This window comes from Grampus griseus (genome assembly GCF_964374135.1).
Source record: "Grampus griseus genome assembly, chromosome: 10".
Lineage (NCBI taxonomy): Eukaryota > Metazoa > Chordata > Mammalia > Artiodactyla > Delphinidae > Grampus > Grampus griseus.
Genome location: NC_139004.1, coordinates 63,024,242 through 63,043,907, shown reverse-complemented (window position 1 = coordinate 63,043,907; position 19,666 = coordinate 63,024,242).

The window sequence follows — 19,666 nt, the reverse complement described above, 5'->3', positions numbered from 1 at the left end:
TGTAAACTGTCACATTGCTGGCACAGCCCTGGGTGACAGAGCATCAGTAGTCTCACTGTACCCACAGCCCAGTTAGCTGCAGGTTGGGGCTCAGATTCACTCTTTTGCATGTGGCTATTGAGTTATCCCAGCAGCATTTGTTGCAGAGACTATTCTTTCCCCCACTGAGTGATCTTGGCACCCTTGTTGAAAATGAATTGACCATAAATAAAAAGTTTTATTTCTAGACTCTCAATTCCATTCTTATATCTATATGATATAAGATCTATATGTCTATTCTTATACCAGTAGCTCACTGTCTTGATTACTGTAGCTTTGAAATAAGTTTTGAAATCAGCAAGTATGAATCTTCCAACTTTGTTTATTCTTTTCAAGATTGTTTTGGCCATTCTGGGTCCCTTGCATTTCCATATCGATTTTATGATCAGTGTGTCAGTTTCTGCAAAAACCAGCTGGAATTTAATAGGGATTGAGTTGAATCTGTAGATCAGTTTGGGGAATATTGCCATCTTAACAATATCGAGGTTTATTATTACCTCTGTTTTTGCTACCACACCATCTCTAGTACAGAACTGCTATCCTCAAGGTCAGTTGGTGGTCTAAAATGACCCCAGCCATCTTGCCCACATTCAGACAGCAGAAAAGAGCAAGTGAGGAAGGAAAAAATAGGAACTCATCCCTTTGCTTTTCAGGTTAATTTGCAGATGTTCTTCGCAACACTTCTGTTCACTTCTCATTGGCCCAAACTCAGTGATACTTAGTAGCAAGGGAAGCTGAGAAAAGTCATCTTTTGACTGGCTATAATTGCCTTGTGCAGGATTTTGTTACTCAGTAAGATAGGGTTACTATGAAAGAAGAGCTATTAGAAGGCAACCAATAGTCTCTATTAGAGTCAGACATTTGGATGTATTTCTACCTCCTCCCCCATCCTTCTATCAGGCATGGTAGAATGCTGTCCTCTGACTTAAGAGACTCTTAAGACAGAGAATCCTCTGACTTTAAGCTTTGAGCATTGGGTGTGTTAATTACCATTTGATTTCTTTACAAACTGTGGAATTTTGACTTGTAGTCTCATTTTGAATAAAAGAACATTTGGTCTTCTTCCTCCTTTTATGCTTCTCTCTCCCTGTCCAGCTATTTTGTGGTTGTCTTTGTCTAGTTCCCGAACCAAGCCAGAACCAGGCTTCATGCGTTGGTTCAGAGTGCTTGCCCTGAGAAGATATTGGGGCTATAACAGCAGGTGACGTGGTTCGTGCCCAGTTTCCAAGTGATGTCTGGGTCCTCTTGCCTCTGTAGACCTGCCGCTCTGTATAAGCTGTGCACCTGGGAAAGGGCAGCAACAGCTGCCAGCCTTCGTTCAGGAGTTGTAGAAACTCATCCTGCCTTTGATTTTAAGACTCAGCCTGGCTCCAATCTCCATCTCAAGCATGCATTTTTTTAGTACCTATTACCCATCAGATGCCATACTCCTGGCTGCCATCACCCACTTTTGGACCTGGGCTCATGGTTTAGCTCTACTCACCGCATTGGTTTTCTGCTCCACTTCTGGTTCCAAGATGCTTGTTTTAGAACTGGGATTTGTCATATATATATATTTTTTCTTTTGTTTCTTTTTTTTTTTTTAACCACTGCCATATCTTCACAATAGAAACAGCAAAACCAAAGATGAAGTTACTAAGCCATAGATGAAAAATCAGTGTTTTCAAGGAACTGAAAGAAGGCCAGTGTGGCCAGAGCACAGTCAATCTGGTAGAGTATGTGTGAATGTTTATGGGGTTAGAAGCAACCAGACTGTATAATGCTTTGTTAAGGAGTTTAAGTATAATATAAGATAGTAAAGGCTTTGCATCAGGAGAGTATAGAAGGGAGGCAAGAAATTACATTTTCCAGAATCCCTCTCCTTGTATGGACTTTACATGGGTTCCCTTCTCTATATGGTTAGAGGTCTCCAGTGAGAAGAATTTACCTATGGTTTGGAAGGCAGAAGGGAGGAAAGGCCATTATTCTCAGAAGTTTGTGGTAGCCAGATATAAGGGTTATTCAGACTTCTCTCTCATTTCTTGCTTTACTGTCAAGCACTTTTACTGTTCATGAAATATTGTCATAGGGCCTCAGTTTATCACCTGGGGCTCTAGGGGTTGTGGGGGCTTTTCATTATATTTTACTGTCTTTTCCTCTAGACTCATTAACTTGGCCAATATTTAGCTGGCTTCAGGTAGATGAGCATTGCAATGTGTAATGATTAGCCCTTAGAATTTTTCAATAAGTTGTCCTTAATGTTTGTTAATGAATTTGCACTGACCTTTATTATTTATTCTTTAGATCCCTATGAGGGGAAACTGATGGTTCACTTGAAATATATACAAATATGACTAGAAACAGAACATATGTGTTCATTCATCAAATGCTGACTGAGCGCCAGAAGTGTTTTGGGTACTGTGCTGATGAAATACAAAGATGCATAAAGCATAATAAGGTGTCTGCCCTTAAGCGAATGACAATGTGGCAAGATGGAGAAATTTTAATACAAGGCAACATAAGATAATGGCCACCAATGTAGATCTCTGTGTTTTGGAGATCTCAGAGGAGGAAGAACCTCCCGCTGGGGGTTTCCACGAAAGACTTCATAAAAGGGAGGTCATTTGAGATGAGCTCTGAAGAATTTAAAAATCTGGGGAGATGGTGAGGGAGAACATTTCAAGTAGAGGAGATGGCATAAACAAAGTTACAGAGAGAGAAAGAGTGACAAAGTATGTGGTGAAGACATGTCACTGGAGATAAAGCTAAAATGTTAGGTTGACTCATGGAAGTCATGGAAAACCTTAAGTTATAAGTTCAGGAGTTTTAGGCCTTACATGAATTGATTGGTGCTCTGACAAGGTAAATCTGATGGAGGTGGGCAGTATGGATCGAGGCCAAAGAAACCTACTCGTTGGTGAGCTAGGAGGCCATTATAAGAGTTACCTGGTGTGAGGTAACTGGACAGAAGGCAATGGAAGGGAAAGGAGGGATGGATGTAGATGAGAAGCTAAAGGGAAAATGCATGGGATTGTGTGTATGTTACTGATTAGCACTGGCAGTGAAGATATTAGACTCAGAACTTTGGTTCTTATTCATTTGCTGCATCAGCCTGATCACCCTTCAAGTTAACGTGTCTAGAGCCTCTCTACTCAAAATGTGGTCCACAGACTGGCAGCATCAGCATTACCTGGGAGCTTGTTAGAAGTGCAGATCCATTGGCCCCACTCCAGCCTATGCAGTCAGAAGCTCTTGAGGTGGAGTAATCTGTGTTTAAAGCAGCCTCACAGGTGATTCTTCTGATGGACGTTACGTTTGAAAGCCATTGGTCTAGGGAGAAGAGGTTTTCTGTAGGTAGACAGGGCACTGTATATGCAGTTGGGAGCATTGAGTGTGGGGCCAGTGCTGCCCCCTAATTCTCTGGATGACCAAGTACAATCCATGTGGCATATGTGGGCAGGCAGGCTCTAGAGACAAACACCTACATTCTGATACCAGCTCTTCCAGGCCCACCTGGTGATCCGAGTGGACAGTGTTGTCTCTCTGAGACTCTACTTCCTACCTGACAGGATCCTATATAAGGCCTCAGAAAATGGGAGCACTTAGTATTATCATTTCCTCATCTGTACCATGACACAATTGACCTAGCGTTCTGTGCTTCTGAGAATGTACTGAAACGTGGCCGTAGTTGACACCATTTTATCTAGAAGTGATAAGTAGTAAGTTTTATCTAGGAGTGCCTTGGGGCAACTATGCTGATTTTTCAAGGCAGAAGACTCCCTTGCAGTTTTGGCCCTATCCTCTCTAGACCAGCCATCTCAGCGTCACTTACCCTCCTTTAACTTCACCTTTGAGATCATAAAATAGGTGTGTCAGTACCTAACTTTCTATTGTCACAGAGATTTTTAAGAGGCCGATCTCTCCCGAAAACCAAAATAAGAAAGAATGCATGTTAAAAGCTCTTCTGTCAATTGTGAAGTACATGTTCATTATTATGCATGTTATTATAATGAATAAAAGTGATTTATTTCTTGGACCAGCGGTTCTCAAACTTTAATGCATCAGAAATTCGCATTGGGCTTGTTGAGACTGGTCCCCACACCCAGAGTTTCTGATTCCATAGGTCTGGATTGGGGCTGAGAATGTTCATTTCTGACAAGTTCTCAGGTGATGCTAGTGCTGCTGACAGGGGACCCTACTCTGAGCACCACGGACTTAGATGTAAACCTGGTCCTGAGGAAAGGTCAAGGGAGAGATTCCAGTTCAATGAGTACATCAAATTGCTTTGGGTGTCCAGCGAAAAGAGCACAGGACAATGTCAGAAAATGACTTTCCAGCCTGTCTCTGACCCTAGTTAGTTAGCTCTGTGACCCTGGGAGAGATCAGAGGCTTCTCAGCCTCAGTTCCTTCTCTGAGGTCGGAGGGATGGATGTTTTTAAGAAATGCTCTTTCAGTTCAAACACACCTTGAGTCAAGAAATTGCCTAACTCTTCAGTTCAGGTTGTTTGAATTCTCAGCTGTAATGGTGCAGAGGCTTATTTTTCTCAGAGCTGTTTCCCATTGACTATTTTTTCCCCTTTTTTGATGGAGTAGTCAGGGAAGAGGGGGAAGCTTCTGGACTTTCTTTGTAAGAAAAATTCAATTTCCATTCCTCTTTTTTTGTAAGTAGAATTTTACCTTCCTCTTTTTGTTTCTTGCTCCTGAGCCCTGCCTTCTCTGAAATGTTTCAGTTCCCTCTCATATTTTTAGACAAACTTACCATCTGTCAGTAAATGTGGCCGGGGTTGTTTATGCATAGCTTGTTAGGGGCCAGGACCCCAGAGGGAGACCCCTTCTGGCCCTTCTGGAATAGACATGGAGTGGTCTCCCAATTCCTTCTTCATTCTTTCAAGGCTTCTGGTTTTAGGTGCTGGGTTTGTTGTTGTTGTCTGTTTGTTTGTTTAGCTTACAATCAAGGCTGGAGTCTTCTTGGGAAGTCATTCATGGAAATAAAGGCAAAGCCATTTCATTTAGTGATGCTTAGTCAACTTTAAGACTTTTGCCTCTCCTACTACGTTGCTTCATTTTTCATTGTTTCTTTTGCAATCTGTTTAATACCTATGGAAAATTAGAAGGATATGCAGCCCACTCAACCTTTATACTCACCAGATACTTCTCACCCCTTCTCTTTATTTTCTGATCTCTCAGCATTGTTGCCCATTGGGTTAATAAAGCGGTCTCTTCCTTAGCAAACTCTTGAAATTCTTTAACCCCAAGAATAGATTAAGGGCAGTGGCGCAGTGGATAAGAATCTGCCTGCCAATGAAGGGGACACGGGTTTGAGCCCTGGTCTGGGAAGATCCCACATGCCGTGGAGCAACTAAGCCCCTGTGCCACAACTACTGAGCCTGCACTCTACAGCCCGCGAGCCACAACTACTGAAGCCCGCACGCCTAGAGACGGTGCTCCGCAACAAGAGAAGCCACTGCAATGAGAAGCCCACGCACCACAACAAAGAGTAGCCCGCACTCGCCGCAAGTAGAAAAAGCCTGTGCGCAGCAACGAAGACCCAACGCAGCTAAGAAAACTCTTTCAGACCATGAAAGACCAAAATCTTTCCCTCCAGGATCAGGGATGAGACAAGGATGCCTGTTTTCACCACTTCTATTCAACATGTAGTGGAAGACCTAGCCAGGGAAATTAGACAAGGAAAAGAAATAAAAGCATCAAAACTGGAAAGAAAGAAGTAAAATTATCTCTGTTTGCAGATGACATGATCTTATATGTGGAAAATCCCAAAGATTCTACAAAAAGTCTGTTGGAACTAATAAATGAATTCAGCAGAGTTGCAGGATACAAAATCAATACATGAAAATCGGTTGCATTTCTATACGCTAACAATGAGGAAACCAGAAAGGAAATTAAGAAAATAATTCCATTTAAAATAGCATCAGAAAGAATAAAATACTTAGGAGTGAACTTAACCAAGGAGGTGAAAAACTTGTACACTGAAAGTATAAAACACTGCTGAAAGAAATTAAAGAAGACAAAAATAAATGAAAGATTCTGTATTCATGGATTGGACGACTTAATTTTGTTAAGATGTCAGTATTTACTAAAGTGATCTGCAGATTCAATGCAATCCTCATAAAAATCCCAGCAACATTTTTTTTTTTTGGCAGAAAAAGAAAAATCCATCCTAAAATTCATATGGACTTTCAGAGGATCCTAAATAGTCAATCTTAAAAGAGAACAAAATTAAAGGTCTCACATTTCCTGATTTCAAACTTACATAAAGCTACAGTAATCAAAACAGTGGTTCTGGCATAAAGACAAATAAATGGAATAAAATAGAGAGCTCAAAAATAAACCCTCACATATGTGGTCAAATGATTTTTGACAAGGGCTCCAAGATCATTCAATAGGGAAAGGACACTGTTTTCAGCATGGTGTTGGGAAAACTGGATATCCAAATGCAAAAGAATTAAGTTGGACCCTATGGTACCCCATATACAAAGATTAACTCAAAATGGATCAAAGACCCAAATGTAAGAGCTAAAACTGTAAAAATCTTAGAGGAAAACATTAGGGGGAAAGCCTCATGACATTGGATTTGGCAGTGACTTCTTGGATCTGACACCAAAGAAACAGGCGACAGAAGTAAAAATAGACAGATTAGACTTCATCAAAATTGAAAACATCTGTTTATCAAAGGAAACTATCAACAGAATGAAAAAGCACCCCACTGAATGGAAAACAGTTTGTAAATCATACATCTGATAAGGGATTAATATCTAAAATATATAAAGAACTCCTACAGCTGAACAATGAAAAAGCAAACAACCCAATTCAAAAATGGGCAAAGGGCTTGAATAGCTTAAAAGTCCAAAGAAGAAAATGGCCAATAAGCACATGAAAAGCGGTTCTGCATTACTAATCATTAGGGAAATATAAATCAAAATCACAATGAGATACCACTCCACACCCATTAGGATGGTATTATCAACAAGTCAGAAAATAACAGGTGTGGATGAAGTTTGGGGAAATTGGAACCCTTGTGCATTGCTTGTGGGAATGTAAGATGCTGGAGTAGCCACTGTGGAAAACAGTTTTGGCAGTGCCTCAAAAAATTAAATATAGAATTACCATATGATCCCGCGGTTCCACTTCTAGGTACATTCTCAAAAGAATTGAAAGCAGGACTTTCCCTAAACATATGTTTGTACACTCATCTTTCTAGTAGCATTATTCTCAATAGCCAAAGGTAGAAGCGACCCAGGTGTTTGTCAGGAGATGAATAGATGAACAAAATGTGGTATATACATTCAATAGAAGGAAATTCTGACACAAGCTGCAGTGAGGATGAACCTTGAAGGCATTATGTTAAGTGAAATAAGCCAGTCACAAACGAATAAATACTCTACGATTCCACTTGTATGAGGTACTAGAATAGTGAAATTCATAGAGCCAGAAAGCAGAATAGTGGTTGCCAGGGGCTCGGAGGAGGAGGAAATGGGGAGTTAGTGTTTAATGGGTGCAGAGTTTCAGCTGAGGAAGATAAAAATGTTCTGAAGATGGATCGTGGCGGTGATGGTTGCACAACAATGTGGATGTACTTCATAACACTGAACTGTATACTTAAAAATGGTTAAAATGGTAAATTTTACGTTATGTGTATTTTACCACAATTAAAAAAAAATAAGACTAAATTTCACCACATCATGAGCTTGTAGCACTGAGAATGATCTTTCTGGTTATACAGTGCAACCCGCCCATGTTACAGATGAAGAGACTGAGGCCCTGGGAAATGGCATGACTCAATGGAGGCTGCATAGCAATGAGCAGCAGAACCAAGTCATGACAGTTGTCTTTCTGTCACTCTGCATAAGGCTTCTCTAACTAGCCTTCTTGCACTCGACTCTCATGCCCTCAGCCCCACCCCCATCTTACCACACATCCTCTGCAAAACGTCCAGACTCCTCATTTGAGACTCAAGTTCAGATCTGCATTCCCAATTAAAATCTCCATACCGCCCTCCTGCACCCCTTTATGTGATTAAGACCAACTTCTCTAGTGTGGCATAGCTGATTGCTGAAATCTGGCCCTCTGCCTCACCATCCTCTCCTCCTGATGCCACCCTGCACGAGCTCCAGCCACACTAAATTCACTCTCGTTCCCCGAAGGTGTTATGAAGCTTCACACCATGTCTCCTGCCTGCGTATCTTTCTTCCTCTCATCTGCCTACAAAACATTTCAGCCGTTTTCTCCTCCAGCCAGCCTCCTGGATGTCCTGTCCAGGGTCAGCCCACCCATGTTGATGTCAACACTCTACTGAGTACCGCAGCTCCTACCTCATGCTGTCATTGCCTTCACACCCTGCTTGGCTGGGCCATGAGTGTCCAGAAGACAGGGGTCACATCTCTGATCTTGTTAACAAGCGTTTCTCAAGTCATGGCTGTGCATCAGCTTTACAAAACTATGTTGCTCAGGCCTCTTCCTAGACCTGCTGAAACAGATTCCAGCAGCAAAGCACTTGGCACATTTAAAGGACAGTCCAGCTTCAGGGATTGGTAGGTCTATATAGGAAAATTCTGGGAGATAGGCCAGCAAATAAAGAAGGTTGGCACCCTGAGAGCATCTGGTCCAAGGGAGTGACACTGAAATACATATTCTGAGGTTAGTCTGGTACGGTAGGCAGTGTGAACTGGGAGGACGAGAGGCTGTGGGCAGAGGCTTGAGCAACAATCTGAAGTGTTGTTTCACATTTGTATTTGTGGTGCCTCCTACAAAATCGATGCTCAGTGAATGAATGAGTGAATGAATGAACTAGAGTCATGATAGCAGGAATGGAGCAGAAAACTGTCCTGGATGTATCTCAGCTGCGGAGAGTGAGCTCAAGGGTCAGTACAAAATTTCCTTCAGCATCTTTTAGAATTTTGACTATTTTTCTTAAACGTCTCAGATACCATCCATTACGCTCTGGCTCAGTGGTGCTCCGACAGGAATGGAACAACATGTGCACTACCCCCCCACCCCCCGCCGCCCGCTGTCCTCAAGTGTAAATAGTGGTTGTAGCTGAGCTCAGCAGGTTTCTGCCCTACTTCCCCTGCTTCTCTGAGTCAGCCACAGGGAGGGAAGAGTCATGCCTTTTCCTGGACACATAGGTTTTGTTTAGGTCAGAGAGGAGTTGGAGTTCAAGGTTAGGGTTGTTAAAACCAGTGTTTCTCAGTCTTTCATTGGCACACAGATCTTCTGGAGATCTTGTTAGAATGCTGCTTCAGGGGTCTGGGGAGGGCCTGAGATATGCATTTTTAACAAGCTCTTGGTTGACGCTGAAGCTGTTTGTCCCCAGACCGCTGTTTGAATATCAGGGTTCTGCAGAGTGTTACAACTGGTGTTTCCAGTGAATGAAAAGATCATCGGTGGGCCAAGAGTTTGAGTCCCCTGACTACAAGTAGCTTCATCTTGTTTACTCCAATATGCTCAATACGTATCATGCTCTATGATGGTTCAACATGAAAAAGGTTGATAAGCACTGCACAGAAGCGTTAGTTCTCCGGTTTCGGTTGGTATTAGAATCACCTGGGGAACTTAGTAAAACTACAAGGGCCTAACTTAGTAAAACTACAAAGGCCTAGGCCCTATGGTACATCAAAGAACCTGGGCCTCTAGGTGATTCTGATACACACCAATTTGAGAACCACCGCACTAATAGATAACTTTAGATGCCCCAGGCGTTGAGCTCTAGGCTGCAGGAAAATAGCAAAGCAACTGATCCACTGTCAGAAACAGGGAGGCTCATTCCCCCCACTCCCCAGCTTTATTGAGGTATAATTGATAAATAAAATTTAGGGAGGCTCTTGTTGTTCATTCATGCACATGTGCATTCAGGTCATTCAGCAAACTCATACTGAGTGCTTACTCTGTTTTGAATACAGGGAGCAGGGGGGACCAAGATAAGTCAGACACGGATTTCACTCTCAGGAAGTTCACAGTTCAGTGAGGGAGACAGGTGCTCAACAGATCATAGGAATACTGTTATCCGTACCTGGAGCTTATACTCTGGAAGAAGTAGGATGAGACATGCATGTTTATAATTCACCAGACCTTGAGGGAACAGCTCTTCCAGGTCAGTTGCTAAGGTTACAGAATGAATAGGACAGAGTCTTGCCACCCCCACCCCCACCCCCTTCCGGAAACTCCTAGGCTAGTGGCACAAAAAGGAATCCAGAAAGGTTAATGTGTTGGGGTTCCTTGGAGTCCTGGACAATAATTTGGAGAAGACAAGGACTCTTCTGACTCATGGATTTTTAGAATCAATACCCAGTGGGTCACCATGGAAATAGGATGGGTTCTCATTCAGAGAAGCTAGCTCTCACAAACTTTTTTTTTTCAGTACGCGGGCCTCTCACTGTTGTGGCCTCTCCCATTGCGGAGCACGGGCTTCGGACGCACAGGCTCAGTGGCCATGGTTCGCGGGCCCAGCCTCTCCGCGGCATGTGGGATCTTCCCGGACCGGGGCACGAACCTGTGTCCCCTGCATCGGCAGGCGGACTCTCAACCACTGCACCACCAGGGAAGCCCCTCACAAACATTTTTAAATGCCTAGTTGATAATATTTTCTCCAGCTCCATCCCAGTTATGCTCCATCAATGATTGTAATCCACATCCCACAGGAAACTGGAAGAGGGGAGGATTTTGATGTTTAATCTCACCCGGGTTTCACCTTTTGACATTCCATGGCCTACCACACCACCAGTGTTGTCCCCAACCACTCCAGCTCCAATGCTTGATATTTCAAATCCATATAGGTCCTAAGTCCTAAATTACACAGACTTTACATACTAGGAAAGGGAGATGTGCATCTTGCTTTTTCCTCATTAGAAGCCTGCAACTTGCGTCAAGCAGAAATGAGTCACTTCCTCTGGCCTCCCTCTGCTTTGATGTTAAGGTCCAGAACTACAAAGGCAAAGTCAAGACTGTGAGAAAAGTTCTGCTGGTAAGACCTGGTGTCTTCAGCTGTAATCACTCTTGTGTTGAGCCCAGGAGGAAGGTCATGCACCTGAAATAGAATGTGTTTGCATCTCAGCCTTTGAATTGTTTCACCAAATATAATCAAATGAAAAGAGGAAATTATCATCTCCAGCCTTAGGCATGAGGAACCAGTATATAGTTTGCATTCAATAAAGCATTACCATTAAAAATTAGAATAGTTGTCATTTTCAAAAAAAGAATGAAATTATTGCATTTGTGTGTTCCAACGACACTATTTCACATACTCCTTCTTTTCACATGTGTAATTTTCCCTTGGCCCCATCTGTACAAAACCCACAAGAATTTCCTCTCTCTTCTCTGTACAAAAATCCCTTTCTCCTCTTGCTTTTTCTCTAAAATAATTTGTGGATGTACTCAATGTCATATCTGTGTAGTGATGGGTCAGCAAGTGCTGAGGACCGTGAGAGGTGCTGTGAGGAGACAAATGTTGAGGCTTCTGTCCTCAAGAAGGATGCCTTCTGATGAAAAAGGCAGGACTTAACAGACCTGGAAGGGCAGCCAACAATGCTGAATTGCTTGTATTTGTAGGACAGTGTGAAGTCTTAATTTATGCATGGGGTAGCTTGTATCTCATTTATGTTCATGGAGGATATGGACCTGTTGTTTTCTTACACTGTCTTTGTATGATTTTGGTGTCAGGGTAATGCTAGTCTCATAAAATGAGCTGGGAAGTATTTTTTCCTTTCAACTTTTTTTCCAATTTTATAAAAGAGTTTGTTAGAAATGGTATTGTTTTTTCTTTAAATGTCTAGTAGAATTGAAGCCATCTGGAGTTTGCTTTATGGTTTTTTTTTTTTTTTAACCTACAATTTCAATTTCTCTGATAGCTCTTGGGCTATTCAGTTTATCTGTTTCTTTTGGGGGTGATCTTGGTTGTGTCTTTCAAGTAGTTTGTTTTATTTTAACTACCTAATTTATTTGTATAAAATTGTTCATAATATTCGCTTAGTATCTTTAGGATTTGTGGTGATGTTATCTTCCTCACTTTTGGTAATTTGTGTCTTCTTCCTTTTTTTGACTTTTTGACAGTCTGGCTAGATTTTATGAATTTTATTGATCTCCAAGAACTAGCTTTTCATTGATTTTTCTCTATTTTTTTAGTTTGTTGTTTTTTGTTGTATTGATTTATGCTCTTATTTTTATTATTTTCTTATGTTTACTTTGGGTTTAGGTTGTCCTACTTTTTCTAGTTTTTTAAAGTGTAAGCTGAAGTCATTGATTTGTGACTTTTTTCTTTTTTAATATAGGAGTTTAGGGCTGTCACCTTCCCTCTAAGCATTGTTAGCTGCATCCCACAAATAGATTGCAATGTAGAGCAAAGCAAAATCTAAATAAAAGCAAAAAAATATTATTGAAAATCCTTAGAAAGACTAAAAAGAAAAACTCCTGTTTTTCCTGTACTCTGCTCATGACACTTCAAGTAAAGGAAAACCCTGTTTCCTCCCCCCACAGAATACTTCTGACACCAAATAATGTGGGAGTTTTCCCCACATCAACCAATCATCAATATATATATTCTCATCATATCACAATATTGTGGAAGACAAACGTAGGAGACTGACGACTTGTTGGTAAGTACAGCACAGCCATTCAGGACCCGTGAGAATGGTGTGATTGGGGTGCTCTTGGGTGCTGAGATGCAGCCCAGCCTCTGCTCTAACTGAATATGCCACATGTGGCTCCTTAGAAGGAGTACATTTTTCTCATTTTTCTGAAGGTGCCCTGTAGCTGCTCCGGCAGTGTTTCCCTTCACTATTGGAACAGGTCAGCGGTTTGTTTGTCTGTCTTAGGTTGGCCTAAGATGGAGTATTTGTCTTGCTTTGAGGAGCCATGTGGTGTCAAAGAGATATCCTTATGTGGAGGTGCTCTTATCATATGAGGCTAAATGATAATCTTTGGCCTGTAAAATGTAGTAACTATTTACTTCTGCTTTGTTGCCTGTGTTTTTTAACTTGGTATATTGTGTCCACCTGTTTTCATTTATTGCTGTGATTTTGTGTTTTATTTAGTAAGGGCTTCCCTATCCCAAAGGAATAAAAATATTCTCCTATATTTTCTTCTAGTCCGTATGGAGGTTTTTTGTTTTGTTTTTTGGGTTCTTTTTGCATTTATATATTTAATCCATCTGGAGTCTATTTTTTATATATAGTGTGAAGAGTTTATTTTTTTACAATGTAGAACCAATTTTTCCAACAGCATTTATTGAACAACCCATCTTTTCTCACCTGATCTGAAATGCCACCTTTATTATATACTAAATCCCTATATACACATGAATTTGTTTTGACTATTTCATTTCATTCGTTTCCCTACCTCTGCACCAGTATCCCACATTTTAATTACAGTTGCTTCATAATATGTTTTGATCTCTGAATGGATGAGACTTTATTCTTCTGTTTCAGATATTGTTTGGGGTCTCACATTTTCTTTGTAAACTTGGAATCACTTCGTCCAGTTTAAAAAAAAACTATTAAATTGTACTGAATTTCTAGTTTAACTTGAGGAAAATGGGCATCTTTACAACAGTAGTCTCTCTATCCGGGAAGGTGTTAGGACTCTACACTTACTCAAGCCCTGTTTTGTGTCCTTCATGTAGGAAGCGTTTCAGATACACTGTGGCATTTTGAGTTTTTGCAACAACCCTATGAGGTTAAGTGATGGTATTCCCATTTTAAAGATGAGGAACTCAAGGCTCAAATCGTTTATGTAATTGGTCTGAGGCCAAATACTATTAGAAGCAAGGTACCAATACACTTTGCATTATCAGTCATTTCTTCATACTAAAAATATTAATCATATACTTTCCTGAATGTAGGTTTTGATCTGGAGAGAAAGAAGAGAATGTGACCTCATTTGAGCCTTTAAGAGAAAGGAGAATGTGTAATTGGTGGGGTAAAATGAGCGTGTATTATTTTGGCTGCCCGGTATGAAAACACTTCCTATTTTCAGAAATAACCCAGATAAGGAGGGGGCAGCTCTGCTTTCCGCTTTGGAAGCCAAAGCAGGGGAGAAATTCCCCCGTCTCACTTTCTGACACCTTGTGGCTGAGCATGAGATCTAGGCCTGACGATTTGCTGCCCTCTGGAAATTTTCATCTGGAGGGAGTGGTGGTCAGGTTAGAGCTCATTCACAGTGGCTGTGGTGTCGTTGATTGACCAGTGTTGGGTGGCAGGGTCTTCAGCAATAGCAGAAGTAGAACATTTATGTCACCAGGATAATGGATGTGCCTTAGTTTATGCCCAAACCTAGATCCTTAGTCTCCTCATCAATTGTGGCAGCTACTGATACCCTTCCAATAAAATTATTTGCTCCTATATCAATTAGAATTGTTTCTATTGCTCACACTAAGAACCTTGACCAAGTAGAAGTTGGTTTCTAGAGGAGCACAGACCACAGACCCTCAGGGAAATGAGGGGACTGGGATTGATTCCCTGGCCTGGTTGCGGCTAAAGCTGATGAAAATCCAGCTGGTATTAAGGTATGGGCTTTTGAAACAGCTAATGGAAGTACCACCTGTGGTCACCTGTAATAAAATGCTGTTGTGTTATCTGGAATTTAATTTAAAACACTTCAGTTTTAAACATATAATATAGAGGTGTTATTTAGTTTTAATCCATATCCTGGGGGCACATTTGAAATACCTCAATCGAGAATATACCCTCCTATATGACGAAGTGAGAGGGTGGCATGGACTTACAAATACTACCAAATGTAAGATAGATAGCTAGTGGGAAGCAGCCACATAGCACAGGGAGATCAGCTCCGTGCTTTGTGACCACCTAGAGGGATGGGATAGGAAGGGTAGGAGGGAGACGCAAGAGGGAGGAGATATGGGGACATATGAATATGTATAGCTGATTAACTTTGTTATAAAGCAGAAACTAACACACCATTGTAAAGCAATTCTACTCCAATAAAGATGTTAAAAAAAAAAAAAGAATATACCCTCCTGGGGTTACTTAGTTAACTTGAGAAGACTTTAGTTAAGAGCCTCATTCCAAGAAAGTATCCGTCTTTCCCCCACTGCTTTGCAATGCCACGTTTATCATATATTAAATTTTCTTATATTTATGAATTTGTTACTATACTTTGTATTCTGTTCTATTGATATATTTGTCCACTTTTGTACCAGCACCACAGTTTAAAAAAAATAACTGTGGTGTTTCGATATAAAGTAGAAAAATACCCTTGTACTGTTTTAATTTGGGGTGGACTGAACTGGTCCTGGCAGTCAGATTCTGGTTCCAGAGTGGGCAGAAGAGAGAAGCCACACCTATTATGGAATGTCTTCAAGGATTAGTCCTGTAGAGATGTGCTCCATCTTATGATGACCCCTAGACTTCCATAAAATATTCCAGACATTCCAGTAGATGGAGATTTTTTTTACCTCATTTGCTCAGAGTTCTGATCTCTGTGTAGATTTCTGGTTAACTCTTTCTTTGGGGACATAACTCTTCTTCCACTTAACATGTGCTTTAGCGCTGAGAGGTGGGCAGAGCAGAGTTGATCAGACCCTGCCTGCCCTGCCTAGGGCTGAAGACAGGAGGTGGGGTGGGTACGCTGGGATCTGCCGGGGTGGGCCGGGGTGGGTGAGGGTTGTTGAGGATCCAGGTGGGGAGGGGCCTCACTGGAGCACCCTGGCTGACCTGGGTGGCGGCGGCCTCGTGCCCTCCCTGCCCGGTGCAGCATTTATTGCTAAGTTATTGTCCACGAGGGGCAGCACTGGGCCGGGCCCTGGGTATTTATTGCTGTACGTAGTGTATGTTTGTGATATATAAGGTTTTCTTTATTTTGTATATGATCAATAAACACCTTTTAAAGAGAAAAGAACAAACCAACAAACATGTGCTTTGCCCCTAATAAAAACTATTAGGTATCTTATGAGCATAAACTGATAACAGGTTAGATCTCTCATCATGTCTTGTGCAGCTAAAAATTCATTAATTTATATGCTACTGAAATAATAGATATTAGAGGAGAAAAAAAATCACAGTATTCTAACAGATCGCTTTCATTTTCTGTTTTTATGCAGTTCTTGTTCATAATTCTTGTTGAAAATATACATAAGCACATATAATTTTGCAATTGTATTCATAGAATGGGAAATAATTTTGTTTTAATCACATACTGTAAGATTTATTTCTTGTGCTGTATTGTCTTTAGAATAACACCTCTTCCTTTAAAAATCTCCTCCCTTTTTTAAGGTACCTAATGTGGTTGATATATATCAAATTACTAAGCATTATCACTATTATTGTACATTTGTCTCCAGGTTTTTGCTATTATAAGTAGTGCTGTAATGAGCTTCTTTTTGCATTTGGCATTTTCTTCTTTTTAGATTACTGTTTTCAGTATAAATCCCGAGGAATGGAATTACTGTGTCAAAGAGAAAAAAATAGTTTATGACTATTGAAACATCTGCCCCATTACTTTCCAACAATATTATGACAATTTACAAAATACAAATGGATCATGTTCACTATAAACTTACATACTTTAGCTATTATCATTATTTGACATTTTCGAGAGGTTAGTTTTTAATGCATCTAAAAATGAGACTTTATACTTATTCCTATTAAATTTTATCCTCTTAGTTTTAACCAAGCACCAGCTGTCAAGATGTTTTTGAAATCTGGTTCTGTTATGTCATTAGCTGTCATTCCCAACTTTGTGCCAGTTGTCATTCCAGTAAGCCACAGCTTTAGTGCCCTCATTCGAGTAACTGCTGAATCATTGACTAGAAAATAGTTCACTGTGATAGATTTAGCTTACCCCTAAAGATCTTCTTTGAGGGTAATATTAATCCATTAATCAACTCGTTAGATACCATTATTGAACTGGTCTTCATTTCTCCTTTGACTAAGCTATGCCATAGGTCTCAATTCAATCCAGTCCAATCCAATTAAATCTGTTTCTCACTATTTGAACTCCAAATGCCAAGATATGTACTAGGCAGTAGAGAGCCTGCCTAATATCTTGTTGTCAGTGGGGTTCATTGGCATTCCTGGATTTACCAATTGAGTAACTTCATTGAAAAGGGAAATGTAGTTGGTATGGCATGAATTGTTATTAGTGGATGTACGTTGTCCTATAGTGGAAGATTTGGTTGCTCTGCCAGGGGGGTAGGGTGGCGCTAGGCCAAGGGATTAAGCAACAAAAAATGACAGGGTGGGCAAGTAGGGTGGAACTGAGAAGTGTTGCTTAAGCATGCACAGGAGGGGCTAAACCAGAAGTTCGTAAGCATGGTGGACTAACTGCAGGGAAATTTAGGTCAGAAGTTGGTGGTGGAAATGAAAGAGTGATATTCAAGAAGTTCATGAACTTTGGACATTGAGCTTACCAGAGGGAATGAGTAAGTATTTGTTTTGTAAATTCCCCTCCATTTCTCCACCCCTGCCTCTCATTCCTGTCATGTCTGGGGGCTTAACCTTACCACCTTCCCTTGGCAGGCTCCTCATATTTAGTGCCTTTTAGTATCTATGAGCTAGCATTTAATTATTCTGCCCAGCATTTGTGAAGTTTCAGTACCATCTCACTTAAGTAAATACTCAACAGTCTCTCCTTTTATATAAGTGAAGCAAGGATATCTTCCCAACTCCATCCAGTCTTTTGCCTCCTCTCTTACCCTCTGAGTATTATTGACAATAGTTTTCTAGTTATACCTGCAAATTCTTTCCATACCTCTAGTGTGACTTATCTGAATCTGGAGAATAAATCTCTTTTGGAAAAAATGGATGCTCTCAATATATCTTCACCTATCTTGGGCTTCAATTTCCTCTGTTAAAAAGCTCATTTCTTGGGCTTCCCTGGTGGCACAGTGGTTGAGAGTCCGCCTGCTGATGCAGGGGACACGGGTTCGTGCCCCGGTCCGGGAAGATACCACATGCCGCGGAGCGGCTGGGCCCGTGAGCCATGGCCGCTGAGCCTGCGCGTCCGGAGCCTGTGCTCCGCAACGGGAGAGGCCACAACAGTGAGAGGCCCGCATACCGCAAAAAAAAAAAAAAAAAGCTCATTTCTTCCATTATAAAGGTGATACATGCTAATTTTAGAAAAATTGTTCAATGTATAGAGAGAGAGGGGGAAAATCACTATTGTTCTACCATCAAAAGTCTACACTGTAGGAGATGAGCTTGGTGATTTGTGACCACCTAGAGGGGTGGGATAGGGAGGATGGGAGGGAGGGAGACGCAAGAGGGAAGAGATATGGGAACATATGTATATGTATAACTGATTCACTTTGTTATAAAGGAGAAACTAACACACCATTGTAAAGCAATTATACTCCAATAAAGATGCTAAAAAAAAGTCTACAGTGTAAAGATTTAATTCTATTTCCTTTTAGTACTTTTCATGCATTCATTATCAAACACGCACAATCACCTGGACATTGTACCGGTTCCTGGAATTGCTATGGTAGACAAAACAGACACGGCTCTTACAGTCTAGCTGTGGGACAAGGACATAAAATTAAACAAATAGGAATTTCCAGGAAGATGGAGTTAAAGTACTTTTCCCTATTCTTCCCACTGAATACAACTAAAACCCCTGATCATCGTATATAAAAGAAACATAAGAAAACTCTGAGGGACTTCCCTGGTGGTGCAGTGGTTAAGAATCCGCCTGCCAACCAGTGCAGGGGACACGGATTCAATCCCTGGTCCGGGAAGATCCCACATGCCTCAGAGCAACTAAGCCTGTGTGCCACAACTACTGAGCCTGTGCTCTAGAGTCCGTGAGCCACAACTGCTGAGCCTGTGTGCCACAACTACTAAAGCCCATGCGCCTAGAGCCTGTGCTCTGCAGCAAGAGAAGCCACTGTAATGAGAAGCCCATGCACTGCACTGAAGAGTAGCCCCTGCTCGCCACAACTAGAGAAAGGCTGCACAGCAATGAAGACCCAACACAGCCAAAAATAATAAATAAATAAATAATCATAAGTTTAATAAAAAAAGAAAACTCTGGGCTTCCCTGGTGGCGCAGTGGTTGGGAGTCCGCCTGCCGATGCAGGGGACGCGGGTTCGTGCCCCGGTCCGGGAGGATCCCACATGCTGCGGAGCGGCTGGGCTCGTGAGCCATGGCTGCTGGGCCTGCGCGTCCGGAGCCTGTGCTCCGCAGCGGGAGGGGCCGCAACAGTGAGAGGCCCGCACACTGCAAAAAAAAAGAAAAAAAAAAAGAAAACTCTGAAAGGTGGAGAGAAGAAGGCAAACCAGCTAGAGACCTCAGTACCCAAGGTGCAACACAGTGATGAGTTCATTGGGTTTTCTTTGCATCTCATATATCCCAGGCTGGGTGCTAGAAAAGCTAGGAACCTAGAACCGACAACAGATACAGACAGAAAATAGCTCCAATGAATTTCTACTCTCTCTGGCCCAAGGACTAGAAAGACAGAAAACTTTCAGACACTATACGCTCTATTCCAGCCAGACGCCTCACAGAGAACTGTGACCCCAAGCTCACCCAGGCTGTCAAAGACCAGTGGTGAGCATAGGCTTTAATGAGACTCCCCAAACTTGTCCCCTCCTCTCATGGCAGAATGGTGTCAAGAAAGCCAGGTGGGGAGCAGGGACTTTCATCCCCACCAGGGAATGAGGCTCATCCCCACCACCCTTCAGTG